Below are 15,740 nucleotides of genomic sequence, written 5' to 3' on the forward strand. Positions count from 1 at the left end.
CGTTTCGAAACCGTGCTCGTCAATGTCCGCATTTTCCCATCCGATTACGGAGAAATGAAAACTCTACGTTGATGGACATTTCACAGCGCCGCGGCGACTTTCCATTCGATCCTCGGCAGTCTAAATCACAGTGATCGTACACAAACGAACCACGATTGCCGCAGAAAAACGAGAATGAAAATGCCCGCGTGCCACTGTCTAGGTAACCAATACGGTGAATGAAATCCCCATTTCCAATTGCTATGGCGGAGTCGTCGCGTCGTGATGCTTGATTGAAGGCTGCGACCCGTGCTTTCCCTTCTGTCCTTTTTATCTGTAATTACGTTCCGAGATGGTCTGTCCTTCATCGCCGAACTTCATTCTTTGATCATCCATCTGGAGTCGTCCACATATTTGTCTACTCCTTTCGATTAAGCCTGGATTTCTGATTGTTAATCTTCAATTTACTCGCACTCCACTTTCTACGTAACTGGCTACATGGAATTTCACATCACTCCGACGTAAATATATATTTTTATTCTATGAAATGAGACTAATTTAATGCGAAACGAATATTCGCTAGTGTGGTCGCGACACCCTCGTCTATGCTTGAAACGCTAAATTTCAAGTTTTCAGATTGTAAACACCATACGCTTTATTTTAATTAAAATTTAATTAAACTTAACTTAATTAAAAGTTAAGTAGTAGCTATTTTCATAAAACTTCGACAGCTGCATATGCTGCCGCGGATAATAGAAATTACATTAAGCGAGTAATTTACGTTATATTGTATTTCAATTACATCGTAATCCGATTACACGTATGATTCGCGTAATTCACAATTAAATTAAGTGGAAGGTTGCAATTACAATGTATTTAAATTAGCTCAACTCTGGCGACAGCTACGTGCTGCCGAATGATGCAAATTACGCCTCGTAAACGTGAAAATAGGACTTTTCAGGGCGACTGCAGTCTAGATTGATCTTCTATCTAGCGCTTTAGACTGTCGAAGAAGCCTATTCCGCAACCTTGCAATCCTGGAAACGAGAACTCCTTAAAGAAGCCGCGTCGTCGATTGGAAACGGAACGAAGGTGTCCGACCCCGCGACCCGCCAAAATTCTTTTTATTAGTGCCGCGGTCACAGCCCCGTTGGCTACGCGCAATCGGTTCGTGCGTCATCTTGAAATCGGTCGTCTATCAACGTTGCCAACGATGACCTGTCCGATTTCGATGGTCGTCGCCGTGTCGTGTCGGGCGAACGGCCTCTCGTTGGACAAAGCCGCGACAAGCCGGACCGTCGGATCCGCTCGACAATGCAGCATCCACGGGGGATTCAATAACTTTCGACGGCCGGCAAAGAAGTTGAAGAACCATCGGCGGAACCGGTTCTATGATTTCCAAACGTATAACCATATTCCGAGCGGGCCTCGGACAAGTCGCGGCGGCTCGTAAGTCGCGCGTTAAGCACAATGTAACGCGTGTTTACGTCCCCCGATCCCCGGACTCGCATAATACCCGCCAATTAAGTCGATTATCGATCGGCGGGGCTTAACCTTCGATCGACAGCTGCGGAAGATACGAAGCCGCGACCTTTCTTCGCCGATTCACGCTTTCACCGGGACTTTTCGCTTTGTGTCTCGCCAACGAGCCGTCGTTCATCAAAATCGTTTTCGTCTCTCCATGGACTGAAGTCCTTGACACTCTACACAATTCTATTCTCATCACCAGACGGGATTCGATGCATCTCTAACACAGAAATGAGTAGGTGCGACTTTTTCAATCTATTGTATACAGTCAGAAGGAAAATCAATTTTTATGTCACTCCAGTTTGTTGCGATTCAGGGAGAACATTTTTATTTTGCACAGATTCTCCAGCAAAACCGGAAAGACATCGGAAGAATTTAGGGACGTAGAAATTAAACATTTCTTCTGATCTTTTTAAATTGTATGGATATATCAAATTCGTATAATATCTCGTAGAATACCAAAATGTTTAGCAATTGATTAGTAGACGGCGGATCTCTATGCGAAATGAAAATTGTCTGAACCGATTGCAAGAAATAGAAACTAAATTGAATGTTATTTCCTCCCTTCATTTATTTTATAATTTGTTATTTCAATTGTTTAAATTTCACTAGACTTTTGAATTTCATCTGCCCAACCTTGCCATAAATGCATAAAGATCCGCAGTCTATTAATTAGACACCGACATATCTAATAACGTAAACAGTATTTTGAATAATGATACAGTAAGTTTTAATGCCGCTTCAGAATTACCATTCGATTGCTAAGGGTTGAATCAGAGGGAACGACCGGGGGGACGAGGGTGTGGTGTCTTATTGTGGCGATGCATTTTCTTAAACAGCCTTTATGTTTATGGTCGCAATTACATGGAACGGCTTGCATCCTCCGGCAACCAATCTCGGCGCAACTGGTGCCCGTAGCACGACAGCTTGGAACTCTCTCGGATAAAAAGCAGATACCGTTCTATAAATCATTCATTGACTGTATATTAGATCGTACCCTTTACCGCCGCGCGCGCTCTCATACATAAATATGAAGCTTTCTTTCCTTTTTCCTTCTCTTACCGTTGCTCACAGTTGAAAAATAGTTGTCGTACGGTTTCCTTTCGTTCGGGTCGAGAGGAAGGGGAACACCGAATGGCTCATTCGATCCGTGGGATCAAATTCTACGCGAATCCGTCGAGATCCTTTTTTTTTTATCTTTCTTCCCCTCAACGAAATTTGTTCGATCGGTCGCGCTGTATCTACGTTCCTGACACAATTCGTTATCCACGCTACGGTGGATCTGAACTTCTTGGTTTTTGCCCCATCCAGTAAAGCGACTCGGTTTTCTGGAATTTTTATGGCCGCTGGTTCAGCAATTATCTTGACAAAACCATTGGTAACTGGACACTGCTTCATATAACTCGATACATTAACCCGCGTTCTTATTGTTCGATGGTTTTCAAACGCTCTTTTTCCCCCCCGTGTGAAAGTAGGGTAGCGAAAACATGTCGTGAACCGACACAAGTTTGTCTCGTTTGTGTTTAGAACATTTTCTGTTTAACGATCAACTGTAAATTATACAGGACAGACCATGCGTCTCGGTGTCATAAAATCAATGTTCGGAATCGGAACAATAGTTGGTGCACAGAGTCGATCCACCAAAGACATCCAAAGTTTTTCATCATTAGACTACGGATTTTATTCGTTCAAGACAAAAACGGGCACGTACAATTTCAAGCAGCGGACATTATTTATTTATTTATTGGTGCAACACTTTACAAATAATACCGAAGTATACAGGGTGTCCCAGCTAACTTGACCGCCTTGAATATCTTTATTGTTTTAAACATACGTCAATACGTCAAATTGTTTTTATTGTAATTTTTTTTTTTGAGATATGAAGGTCACCTTAATCTTTTTTAAAGGAATGAGGTATTTTTTATTTATTATATTTTTTAGTCATTTTTTAACCGACGAAATCTGTGTAAAAATCAAAGAACTTTCGATAGAAATGAGGTAGAGCGATGAATTTTTCTTTAAATTAAAGATGAAACTTTGCAGAATATGGGAAAAACAGGGAGGTTACTGTACGAACGGTTTTTAATCTTGAGAAAATTCGTTAAACATGTAGAATTTCAGGAAATCGATTTTGCAATATCCTGAGGTCGTAGACAAATTTTGAGACCAGATTTGAAATCAGCGTGAAAAAATCTACGGGAAATGGTGTGTCGCATGTTAAAAAAAAAAATTTTCCGCGCGTGGTATTGGAAAAACCACAATTTTCTTGAAGTTGTGCAAGTTTAACGAATTCTTTCAAGGTTAAAAAACGTTCGTACCACAATCTCTATAATTATCCCATATTCTGCAAAGTTTCAGCTTTCATTTAAAAAAAATTTTATCGCTCTATCTAATTTCTATCGAAAGTTCTTCGATTTTCACACAAAATTCATCGGTTTACCCCACTGTGCGACGGTGTGAGCGTACTCGGCGAGCCGTCTCGGTGTATCCGCGAGAAACGAAGACAATATTTCTCGCGAACTTACGGAAAATATGGCGAAGTCTATTAATTTAACTCCGCGCCGCGGAGTTTATACGATCCCCGGGTACCGCGGTGTGTAAATAATGGTAAACCTTGAGGAGGGGTGTTTTTCCAACGGGTTCCCGTTGACCGTTGCGCGAGTCGCTCTGCGGACGAGCAAAAGAAACAAATATTGATACGCCAGGCCCGTAGGAAGGTCATTCGACGAATCCGTTTGTAATTGGTGGATTGTCGTTAAACGTTGATAAAAATTCTTCGACGATCTTCCGTTTTGTTCTCCAACCATTGAAACCCTCTAGATGCTTAGTATTATGTTTCTGATTATTTTTCAAATGGAAACGATCACTGTGAAAAATTTCATAGAATCTTTGGACTTCGCCAAAGGCAGTTACACGTTTGGGAAAACATCCGCGTTTTCCTTCCCTGCTGCGAGAGCATTAGCGCGTGTCGTATTACTATTCTGCTTTTATGGTGAAACACTCGAAAGCTGTCGGCCATTATTCTTGTAAGGGGTTTCATAAAACGGAGGTGGAATTTCAAGACTGTACTCGCGTGTGAAGAGAATGACTTAAACGTGGACACGATCGTTTATCTTGCGGAAATTGATCACTTATGTATTTATTTAGAGGAGAGTTTCCGTCGCAACGATCCCAACCCTTGGATAACTTGGAAACGAAATTCAGAGAAAATTTCATTCATAACTGAAGAAATTGATAACATGAAGAAATTGGTTGGGTGAAACATAAAACAGTGAAAGATTCCAGAAACTTCAGAATACTGTAGTGTTGTTTTTAATGTGAGTAGTTAGGGGATGAAATCAATTTTTATTTTGCATTAAGACACGCAGAAAAGTCAAATCGCGTTTCATTGATTAAACACATTACTCTTCTTCGATTTCTTTGATTTTAGATCGTTGAAATATATACTTTATGAAACAAAATTGATCTATTATTCCACACCAGGAACGATCGGTTCAGTTTCAGTTTGTTTATAAAACCGTTGGTTGTTTGTTCATTCGATTTTCTAGCAGGAATGATCCTCACGCGACGTGTTACAATTCAAATCGTAAAGACGCGGTTTGCTCTTTCTTGTGCTTCTCTCGTTATTGAATAAATTCTGTTGAGTTAGTTTATGTGAAGCGCGGTTTATTTACAATGCATAATCTAATACGATTAAAAGGAATGCAACCGCTAATGGCGTTAGATCTGGAAACATAAATCTTTACTTTCTACCGCGCTCGATTCTGATATGATCGGTGGATCTTGTAATCGGCTAATTACGATGATTCATCGCGGTATCTCCGAAGCGTTTATTTTTAATTGTTCCTCGGAGAAGGATTTCTAACGCCGAAGAAGAAAATTTTAATGAGCGATTGCTCACACGAACGCGCACGACGGTTCACCGATCACGAGTTTCCTTCGCGGTTCACGCAACGGAACACGGTTATGCTCCGACGGAAATAACTTTCGACGCTAACTAATCCGCCGCGGGAAATTCTTGCCAAAACCGCCCCCTTCACGCTTTTTTCCCCCACATTATTCCGACCACGTTATATTTGAGCGAAGGGTACGTTTCCAGCGACGAGGATTTTCTGCGACTCTCCCCCGGATCCCTTCAGAAGCTCGAGCATTAAATGGGATGTCGCGGTTGAACGTGGACGACAGTAAAAATGGCCGTCGTTCAATACGCTCTATGGCATTCTTGGGAAATGGATCTTTGTACGTGCACTTCATTTAATTTGTGCATTCCATACAAACTACCACCGTTTCTCTTAATTCCAACTTCAATACCGTTTGTTTCGTGAGTGAATAGAACATTTCTGCTATATACTCTTCATAAGTCACCGGACACTTATTCAAATTTGGATGCTGACGATTTTTTGTTATTAAAGGACTTGTATATTATGGATAGGGTTGCCAGAAATGTTTTATCCAAATATAGAAGTAGTGAAAACTGCAATTATGTAGAGATAGGCTCAAAATATAGGAGTCGAGTAAAAGAGGTACACAGTACATTTTAAACTTTTTTATTCAAACAAAGATTTTTGAAAATTCAAATATTATATAGGAGATCAAGTTCAAATATAGAAGACTCATATCAAATATAGAAGATCTGGCAACACTGATTATGGAATAACGAATCTTTATGATAAAAAAGGAAAAGGGTCTGCATCGATTACAAGAAATAGAAACTACCTTGAATGTTATTACTTTATTACATGTTCAAGCTAGTTATAGACGCATATAGATCCTCAGTGTAATCATTAATACACGATAAAAGAGGTCGATTCCATTCCAATGGAACGTTTAGCACATGTAAGTCACTCTGATATACGGTCTCTCTGAAATATATTCCAAGTATCCAGTTCTTTAGAAAGTTTTGCCGTCAACAAACAATTCTGAATATAAAAAGAGCAGATAAAATACGCAGACGCATAATAAACTGTAACATTTAATATCGCAACTGGGTCAGCGTACAAAACGCGAATTGAACGTCCCAAAACTCGTTCCCCATTCGTCTCCGTCCATTGAAAAGGTAATTTTTCATCCTCCACGCTTTCAACGCCGCGAATGAAAGAGCCGACTGGAATTACTCTCGAATTTTCATCCAATTTTGCTCGTTTTCCGGTTTTAATCCGAATTAAGCAGAGCGAGTAATACCGGTCCGCGTAAACTTGGCTTATCAAAGACGGTTCCGGCCGCGACTCTCCTCATCTCTCGTCTGCTCCCTTCCCTTTCATTATCACTTATTGTTTACGGTGAAGCGGCTATGTGGGTTGCGATGCCGGAGCGGACAATACCGTCGCGTCTGTTTACAACGCGAACTCGATAATATTGTTCCCGTGCTTCTTATCCCTTTCTTTTTCTATGCCAAGGCGAAGCTTTTCAAGCACACTCGACCGCGATGCATCATCAAACCTGCGTGATTAATTCGATCGAAAGTATTTGATCGCGCTTGATCGAGTAATAACACTAAATCCAGCACGTTGCCGGTCAAATGACCGGACTTACATTTTTCATTTTATAATTATTGAAATTATGACGTTGCTTACATGGAAAATGGTTCGATAAATTTTTTTATCCAAGCACATGGAGAATTCATAAAATTCCACTTCAAACCCTACGTTAACCTTGAAAAAACGCAACTAGAAACTTTAAATAAAAACTCATGAATGGCTTTCATTGCCAATATATTGATGGATTTCGAATTTCTTGTACTTTTGCCTCCCATTAAATTATTTCATACTTTTTAGTGCGTTTTTTCGAAGTCGTTTTAATCTTTTTTACCAGCTGAAACAGTTTAAGCGCTTTCAGTGCTCGATAGTTTCAGTGTTAACAACCGAGACGCGGATGGAAATTAGAAAATGTTACCGATCACGGAGGATCGGCAGACTCTAGCAAGCCTCTTTCGTTTTCTCCGGCCTGGCGAGCCGTGAACACGGTTCAAATGTTTCGGAGAAAGATAAAGGTTGCCTCGAAATACCATATATTGTATAAATAACGGGAGAAATAGTTGGCAGTGCGAGGCGAGTTTAAAGGGGACGGGTTGTCGGGAGTAAAGCACGGTAAATCCGGCCAGAAGCCTTTGTGTTGACTGTTACTTCGCCGAGCGAGCCCCGAAGGCAGGCAAGCCAGATTCCCTTACCGAGTTCAAACGTTTTAACCACCTGCTTCCGAAATTTGACCGGCGCCATTCTTGTATACACTTTCGACGCCCTTCACCCGTGTTGACACAGCGGGGTGAAGATGGAATTGGAGCCAGTGGGACTAAAGAGGGTCCAACACTTGACCATTTATCGAACAACCATTGTCCTCGTGCTGACGACAACTTTGCGGTGCCGGTATCATCCAAGAGAATAGAATTCATCCAGAAAACGTGACTGTATTTCATGTTCAAGTGGTAATCACAGGCGTTCAAATCGAAAATGAATAGTTTTGCCAAGAGGAAAGTGGAGTAGCTGCACGCTAGAAACTCATTTTATCATTTGATTGCCTTCCACCCGATAGTGTCGACCGTAAGCCCATAAATCCTGCTTGCACTAATAACTTCACAACCTGGCGCGATCTTATTCATTGCGTTTCTCGTCCATCAGGCGATTAGGAGTCGTTAAAAACGCGTTACATCGAACATGGCAAAGTTTCGATCGCGGGACAGCTGATTCGACAGATCTAGCAGCGAGGGACGTATCGTGATCGTGGCCTGATGCGTGATGACCCACTATGTGTGTCGCGTACTTGACGAAAGCAATTTTCTTGTCGGACTTTATAAACTTTGCGAGCTTGTTTGAACACAGTCGGTGGCATTCGCCTTCTCATTTCGCGATAATACAAACACAGGGGTTGTCAATAGTCAAAAACGCTAGACAGAAGATCGATCTGGGGCGCTATCTCCCTGAAAAGTCCTATTTTTTCGTCTACGAGGCGTAATTTGCATTATTCGGCAGCATGTAGCTATTTTGTACGCTTCCGAATAATGCAAATTACGCCTCGTAAACGAAAAAATAGGAGTTTTCAGGGAGATAGCGCCCTAGATCGATCTTTTATCCAGCGTTTCTGCTGAAAAACCCCGTGTTTGTATTATCGAGAAATGAGAAGGCGAATCCCGCACCCTTGCAATCCTAGAAAAGAGTCTAACGCATTAAGGGCTTGTTCTATTGAAAATTTTTCTGGTGATCTGTCCAGGAAATGAACGTAATTCTTATTAAACGAAAAGATAACATTTATCGTGTCTTCTTCATGTCGAACTTTATACAATGAGGAAATTTGTAAATTTCTCAGTTTTTCGCGAATGTCGTCACTCAGGTTCCGACACTAGAGTTTCCCCACTGTTCATCCTTCGAATCCCTCGATCTGGATCCGCGAAGGATGAACTGTCCGAAGGAAAGGCTACACTATACCGTGAACGAAGGTCAACTCCTGCGGAGTCGAGACGATCGATGTGTTGTTTTGCCGATGTGTGTCCGCTGCGGTTACACGCAACGCGTGTAACACGGGTCCGTCTGTGTGCGGCGAGCGTGTAAAACGCGTCGCGAGATCGATTCTGCGTAACGTCTCGCCGAAGTCGCGCCGTGCCCGCGAGCAGATTTATCGTCGGTTCCCCCGATTAAACAAATTAATAGCGGCCGGGCAGTATCGAAATTATAAAACGTTGCGGGCCATCGCCGCCGACGATTTATCGTCCGGAGTTGTCGGGAAATAAGCCGACGCATTTTTTCTTCAATCGCCACCAACAATATCGAAAATCCCGAAAAACGTTCTGTTTTCTGAGGTGAAGACACGTAGAATTTCAATATCAAAATAACGAAACAAACATGCTGAAAATTTGTGAGAAAATTTGTGAGAAACTGCAATTCTTATCTTAGCAAACCAATTAATTCAATGCCAATGAAATGTTCGAACACTTTTTCTACCTTGCGTTCACATTGTTGGATAATAATTGACAGTGAAAGATCATTGATGAAAATAAAAATTGTCAGCATGAATTGCAAGATATAGAAGCCACGTTGATTTCATTTTCTAATCGTTTTAATCTGTTGGAAGTAATTCATTTGATCCACATTGATCGTTTTATGGTTGTCGCGGTTCAAAAGTGGTCCGCGTGAGTTATGTCAGAGAGAATCATATTACTATGTATGAAATCGTGGAGAGGAAGAGACAGGTTCGAAACATATTACACCGTGACAAATTTATGCTGTATTAACCCGTCTAGGCTCGCGCAGCATTTTAAAAGGAATTAATCGAAGCTATAAAGAGCGTGAAAAGTATCGAATGTCGCGGCCGATCGGCGGGAAGTATCGCTGGTGGATGATCGATGGAAATGCACCATCGCGCGAAGTCGTAATTTCGAAATGAAGTCGATTACCTATGCGCAAACGATACCGGCGTCTGCGAAGACACGTCGTGTTCGGTCGCGTATATTTAGCCGCCACGAACCAGTTTGTCAGGGCTCGTAATTCGAGACCCGACCCGCGACAAGCGTTACGTTTTGTCACGTAATCATTATTGATTAACGAAAATTACACACGTGCGTGGCGCGACCTGTTGCCGCAACCGATCCACGGCTCTTTTTCTCTTTTTATTGGTGCTTCACGGATTAGAAAAACCGGGCGTAATCACTGGTTCACCTGTTATAATTGCTTCGGATTAATCACAATGGTCGAGCTCGCATGGCCTCCTTCGCTTTTGCATTTTTTATTCCGTCCAATTTCATTTCGATAAACGGATCACCACGTAGAAACATGTTGTTTCATTATGCAAAATCGAAGGGAGGAAAAACGAACACATACTTTTCATCGTTTTCGCAGTTTTTGAAAAATCGGCTTCATGAAAACTGCAGTAGAGAAAATGTCTTCCCAGAAATACAGTTTTTTTTTTATTGTCATTGTTGTGTTGAAAATGTTATTCTGTACTAAATCGATCCTTTTCAGTTTCGATAAACTATGTACTCCGCTAGAAATGTACAGCAGCAGACAATAGTTTAAGACCACTCTAAAGAAGACGATAACTTTTTTAATATTGTACTATACGATTTGAACTTTTTTTGGGAAGCTAGAGCAATTAGCTTACTAAAGGATGTGAAAAGAAATTTTTTCTAAAAATTGCAATTGATCGGAATTGTTGGAGAAATACTAAAAGTTGAATTTCTAACTTTTTTTTGTGGGCCTATATCGAAAATTTAAAAAATACGTTTTGTAGATCTGTGTCAGTTAAACATATTCTGAAAATTTCGTCAAAATCGGTCGACGTTGCAAGATGGTAAAAATAGCAGATTTTCGGCAATAAATCATGAAAATCTGCAAAAAAACTCGTGATTTTATTGAAGCCGAAGCATAGGGATTTCAATAGAAAAAAAGCCATATTTGTACAAATGCGAGCAAAGTGAAAATGAACATTGAATTTTTACCAAAAAAAAATCAAACTTTAAACGATTGTTATAAACGATTGGGACATCCTATCAAAAGAATCCTATGTGTCGCGATAGATAATGTTATTAGAATTATGTGTATCAAATTTGAAGTAAATCGGACGTATAGTTTCCGAGATATTCGTTACACCAGTCGTAGAAATGTAGTTTCGAGAAAAACGCAAAAGAAGGAAAAGTGCGTCTTGGAAACGCACTATAACTTCGCTATTTTTGGGAGCTGTTGCATCTTCCACGGCTTAAATTATTCCCTGAACTCTAAATTAAAGGAAAATTTAAAAAAAATCGATTTTTTAAAAATCTCAGGGTGGCGTAACCGCTTAAAACAGTATTAATATAATATATTGCATTATGACACTTATTGAATTCGCCTTGAAATCCTCTAACAAATAGGGGTGAAAAGATTATATCGTGCAAAAAATTGAAGGTGACCCTGAAAAATCATCAAGAAAGAGGGTTGACGAAAAATTTGTTATGATCACGTGGAGTACGAGGACGTTCGTTTGATGATCTGCATCCTGAATGAGTCGGAGATTCGCGGCGAGAGACCGGCGAATTCGGAGAAACGTCGGCCAGTGTGTCTCGGCCGGCTGGATTTAAATTCAGGGAGAGCGACGAACTCGCTCTCGCACTTTGTCAGGATTCAAGGCTGCCCGGTTCACGGCATTCACGGATTCGTCACACTTCAGTGTCAACGGCCTTCCCCGCGGTTTTATTTTTGCACAACCGTCATTAAAGCTGGCCAAGCTTTCTTTTCCACCGCGATTGATCAGTAGGACGATCGACGGTGATCGTTCACGTTACTACCCACGCATCGCATACCTATTCACCGTGCCTATCTGTCGCTCGTCGATCCTAGCGATTTCCGGAATTTCGATAACACCGTTCCATCGTAAATTGAATTTTACTACGGTTTGACGGCTCTACCGGGACGATTTGCTTGTTTGCGCAGAGTCAATGAATATCTGGAAGCCAAATGGTCTTTATACTTCGAGAAGAGAGATGATCACTTCGAAATTATTGGTTTTACGAGTCCCCACCACCGGTTTCAAGTTCAATAAAAAACGAAATGAAAATATATCCGGTCAATCAGACCGGGGTTTTAGATTTTTCATTTTACAATGATCGAAATGATGAAGTTGCTTGCATGAAAATTGATTTGACGATTTTCATTATTCGAGCACGCATTGTGATAACAATTTCACCAAATCTGAATGGATATAATCTTGTCATTTTTCTAAGCTAAAGCATTTTCGTCGCGTTTAATCAACATTTAGTGCTGGGGAAACTTAACCAAGGGCATAAATGGCGGAACGGTTGAAGACCTGACTAAAGGCGAAATCGTGTCGCTGTAAATTGCATTACCTTCTAAATAAAACTTTCTTCACTTCAAGTTTCATGTTGCCAATATAGCTTGGCGTCAAGTAGAAAATATTTATAACGAAAACTCTGTAAAATTGTTACCAAGTTAGGCCTCTAAAATCGGTTAACTTAACAGTGGTAAATTCAAGTGGTTCGTTTAAACGTGATGAGTTAACATTTACATCTGAGGTACTTCGAAGTTTCGGGCAAATTTACCTAGAAATAACAGACAACAGTATCCCGGAGAAAATTTCGGTGCACCGATTTCCTCGTAACGAACCGGTCAATCACGTTTGTTCCGCCAAGTCTTGACATTCTACTGTGACAATGGGTCATTTAAATGACGCCGCGCTCGACGAGTCAATCCAATTTTAGAGCGGCCTGTAGACACGTCGGTAATGTTCGTTCGACGAACGCGCGGCATCCGACGCGAGTGTGTCAATGACTGGTGAAAGGTATCAATGACTTTTCTTTCACTGACCCCCGACAAGGAACTTTCAATCTCTAGCATCCACGCGCGTCGTCGGCCGGCTCGCGCGTTCGCTTACATAATTTCGCGTGTACGCATTACATTCAGTCGACGCGCTCTCCGCATCGACTGTTCGGATCAGAATAGAAAAACCAATTTTCCCGTTAGTGCCAATGGATCTCGCAAGCACTTCTAGACGGAGCTGAATCGTCCACGTCCGTTGTTTATCGCACGCCGAACAACTGATCTTAATACATACTATTAGATTATGCCGCTGCTCCGGAAGTATAACGACGCAACTGCAAAAATTGAAATTTTACAGGACAAGCAAAAGAAAAATAATTCCAATTTGTCTTACAAGGAGGGTGCAAGGTCGACGAGTCTCAGATTTGATTGAAACTATATACAGTTATAGATCTCGTTCTCCTGTTAACGTGTACGTTAACGTTCGTACCACAATCTCTCCATAATTATCCCATATTCTGCGAAGTTTCATCTTTCATTTGAAAAAAAATTTCATCGCTCTATATAATTTCTATCGAAAGTTCTTTGATTTTTACACAGATTTCGTCGGTTTGGCCCATAGTGTGGCGTAATCCCTTAAATTGCACTTGCTCATTTTTGTTATAAATGCATCAATTCCGGAGTATATTAATTACAGTCTATAACTTTGCTTTTCCAAAACGGGGAAGCGCGAGACCCGATGCTAGAGCAATGCGTAGGTATTATAATATTGCAATTGAGCGTGATCCCCGGCGCCGGGATGTGTGATCGCTTAATGCCGTGGTATGTTAATGCGCCACGTTTCGTGGCTCCTACGCTGTTGGCAGATTAGAGATGAATTGCTGTAATATGCTCCATTATGGCTGACTATGGGCAGACGGGCATCGTCTAAGGCTGACACAATTCCTAACACGATAATCGCCGGTAAAGTGGTGCATATTTACATCAGGATCTAACCGCGGTCTCGCATTCCGCGAGACGGATACACATTTCCGTGGAAGAGCCTCGCATGCGACCGGAACATTTTTTACTGGATACCGACCGCCGTCATTACGCACTATTTACTACGGGAAACGAGGGGAAATGCGTGGTGATAATATATAGATTTCTATCTTTACCGAATGGCGAACACGAATTCGTACACTCGAGGAAGGCTCGTTAGCTTCGAGGATGTTTTCACTGGTCTGGAAATTCGCTAAACTTCTTCTTCGTTCATTCTCTTCCGTTTAACAAGTTCGAACGTTAAACGAACATTTAGTTCTCTCGCAACGAGCGGCACTTCCGGCTGCCTTTGTTCAAACACACAGCCTGCTCGGTTCAGTGGAAGAATGATGATACAGTGTGACTTTTTCTTTTTATTTAAATGGGCGAACACTAAGTTCTACCTACGAGATCTTTACGCGCTTCTTCCTGTCCCTGCAGCATTTTTCTTCGTATTTCATTGCGAAAATCAGCTGGGACCAAACCTCGCACGCTTCAGTAACGGAGCTGTTGCATTACTTCGAAGGTCGAAGCTTCGAAACTGATGAAAATCGAAGTTTCGAGGCTTCGAATTCCGAACCTCCGTAGTAAATTATTACAAGATTAAAAGAAACGGAGTTTCAAGCTTTGAATTTCGAAATTTCGCTTCCACAGCTGAAAGATCGAAGTCGGGCACTTTAAACAAACATTCCAATATTTTATGACGTATAATGGTTATATCAGTACAGACTTCATGCGATTCGAAGACTTCGAAACTTCGGACACTTCGAAGTTCCCTTCGATCCTTCGAATTAAAAAAAAACAGCACGTTAATCCGTGTAAATTCGCACCAATGATAATCAGCGGAATTACCCTGTACCCTCTGTCACGGGTTTGATTCGATCTGACGAGAATTTCTCTCGACTTCCACAATCTCTTCGTCATTTAACCAGATCGAGTTTCTCGAAGAACCTCCTTCGACGCGCGTAAGTTTTATTACTCGCGGTAATTAACGATCCCGGCGTTCTACTAATTCCAACGACGATCATCATTGCGCCGGCGTACTTTCACGGACTTCGGAAAAGGGAAATTGATCCGAGCTGCACGATATATTGCCAGTCATCGCGCGATTTTCACCGTTGCGAACCCATTGTGAAACACCCGGCAACACGTTACCCAACCCGAATTTCGATTTGGATAACTCGTCCTACTGATAAAGCCTGATTACATCATCTGTATACATTACATAAGGACGCGGTATACGGACATTTTCTACATATATATATACATACATATATATATTGCAAAACTTTCCGCCATAAATACACCGGCACACCACACCGTGGCAACTATAATTGCATCGCGCCAATTTCAAACGTACAATGGAGCCTTCCCGTTGACATCGTTCATGCGACGAGAACTCGGACGATGATCCCGTTTAGATGCTGCCGGGATATAGTACCTGTCCTCTATTTATAGATATTTGTTGTGAAACGCATAGTTCTCGCGGATGAAAACAAAACCTAGACAACGGATCAGTCTCAACGTTCGAATACTGTCGGATTTATTGACCTGTTGCGTCACCGCGGAACCCAATCGCCAGTCATTCATTTACTATTTGCAATCTGTTCAAATAATTGACCTTTCACGCGGAGCTGGTAAATAGTCAAATTTATTTTTTAAATCATGTGTACAACGTTGAAAATAAAATATTTTATTTGATGCAGTAATTTTTCAAAATAACTTTTGTTATTATTAATAATAAATTATTAATAATAAGTTACTGTAAAATCATGCGAACGAATTATTCTATTTTTAAGAAAAAGTATTTGAAACACTATTTAATGGTAGTATTCCATTTTTGAGAAACATTGAAAATAGTGAGGCTCATTTAGTAGGACTGTGTAAAACAGTGAATGGTAACTTTTCTGATCGAGAACGATGTACTTTGTTGCATGCAAATATCCGTGATTAAGCTACAATTAATATAATCAATTT

At 41.1% G+C, this 15,740-nt stretch overlaps 2 protein-coding genes across 5 annotated transcripts in view; both read right to left on the minus strand.

Moving 5' to 3' along the window:
* The window catches only part of LOC143217574 (uncharacterized), a 285,200-nt gene that overhangs the window by 242,775 nt on the left and 26,685 nt on the right, over window positions 1-15,740 (minus strand). The window lies entirely within an intron of this gene.
* The window catches only part of LOC143217618 (uncharacterized), a 60,248-nt gene that overhangs the window by 18,233 nt on the left and 26,275 nt on the right, over window positions 1-15,740 (minus strand). The window contains exon 1 of the mRNA XM_076442102.1: window positions 1-15,740. This exon is cut by the window's right edge and continues 26,275 nt beyond it. The gene's annotated coding sequence lies outside the window, so the exon portion shown is untranslated.

Source organism: Lasioglossum baleicum, chromosome 2 (genome assembly GCF_051020765.1).
Source record: "Lasioglossum baleicum chromosome 2, iyLasBale1, whole genome shotgun sequence".
Lineage (NCBI taxonomy): Eukaryota > Metazoa > Arthropoda > Insecta > Hymenoptera > Halictidae > Lasioglossum > Lasioglossum baleicum.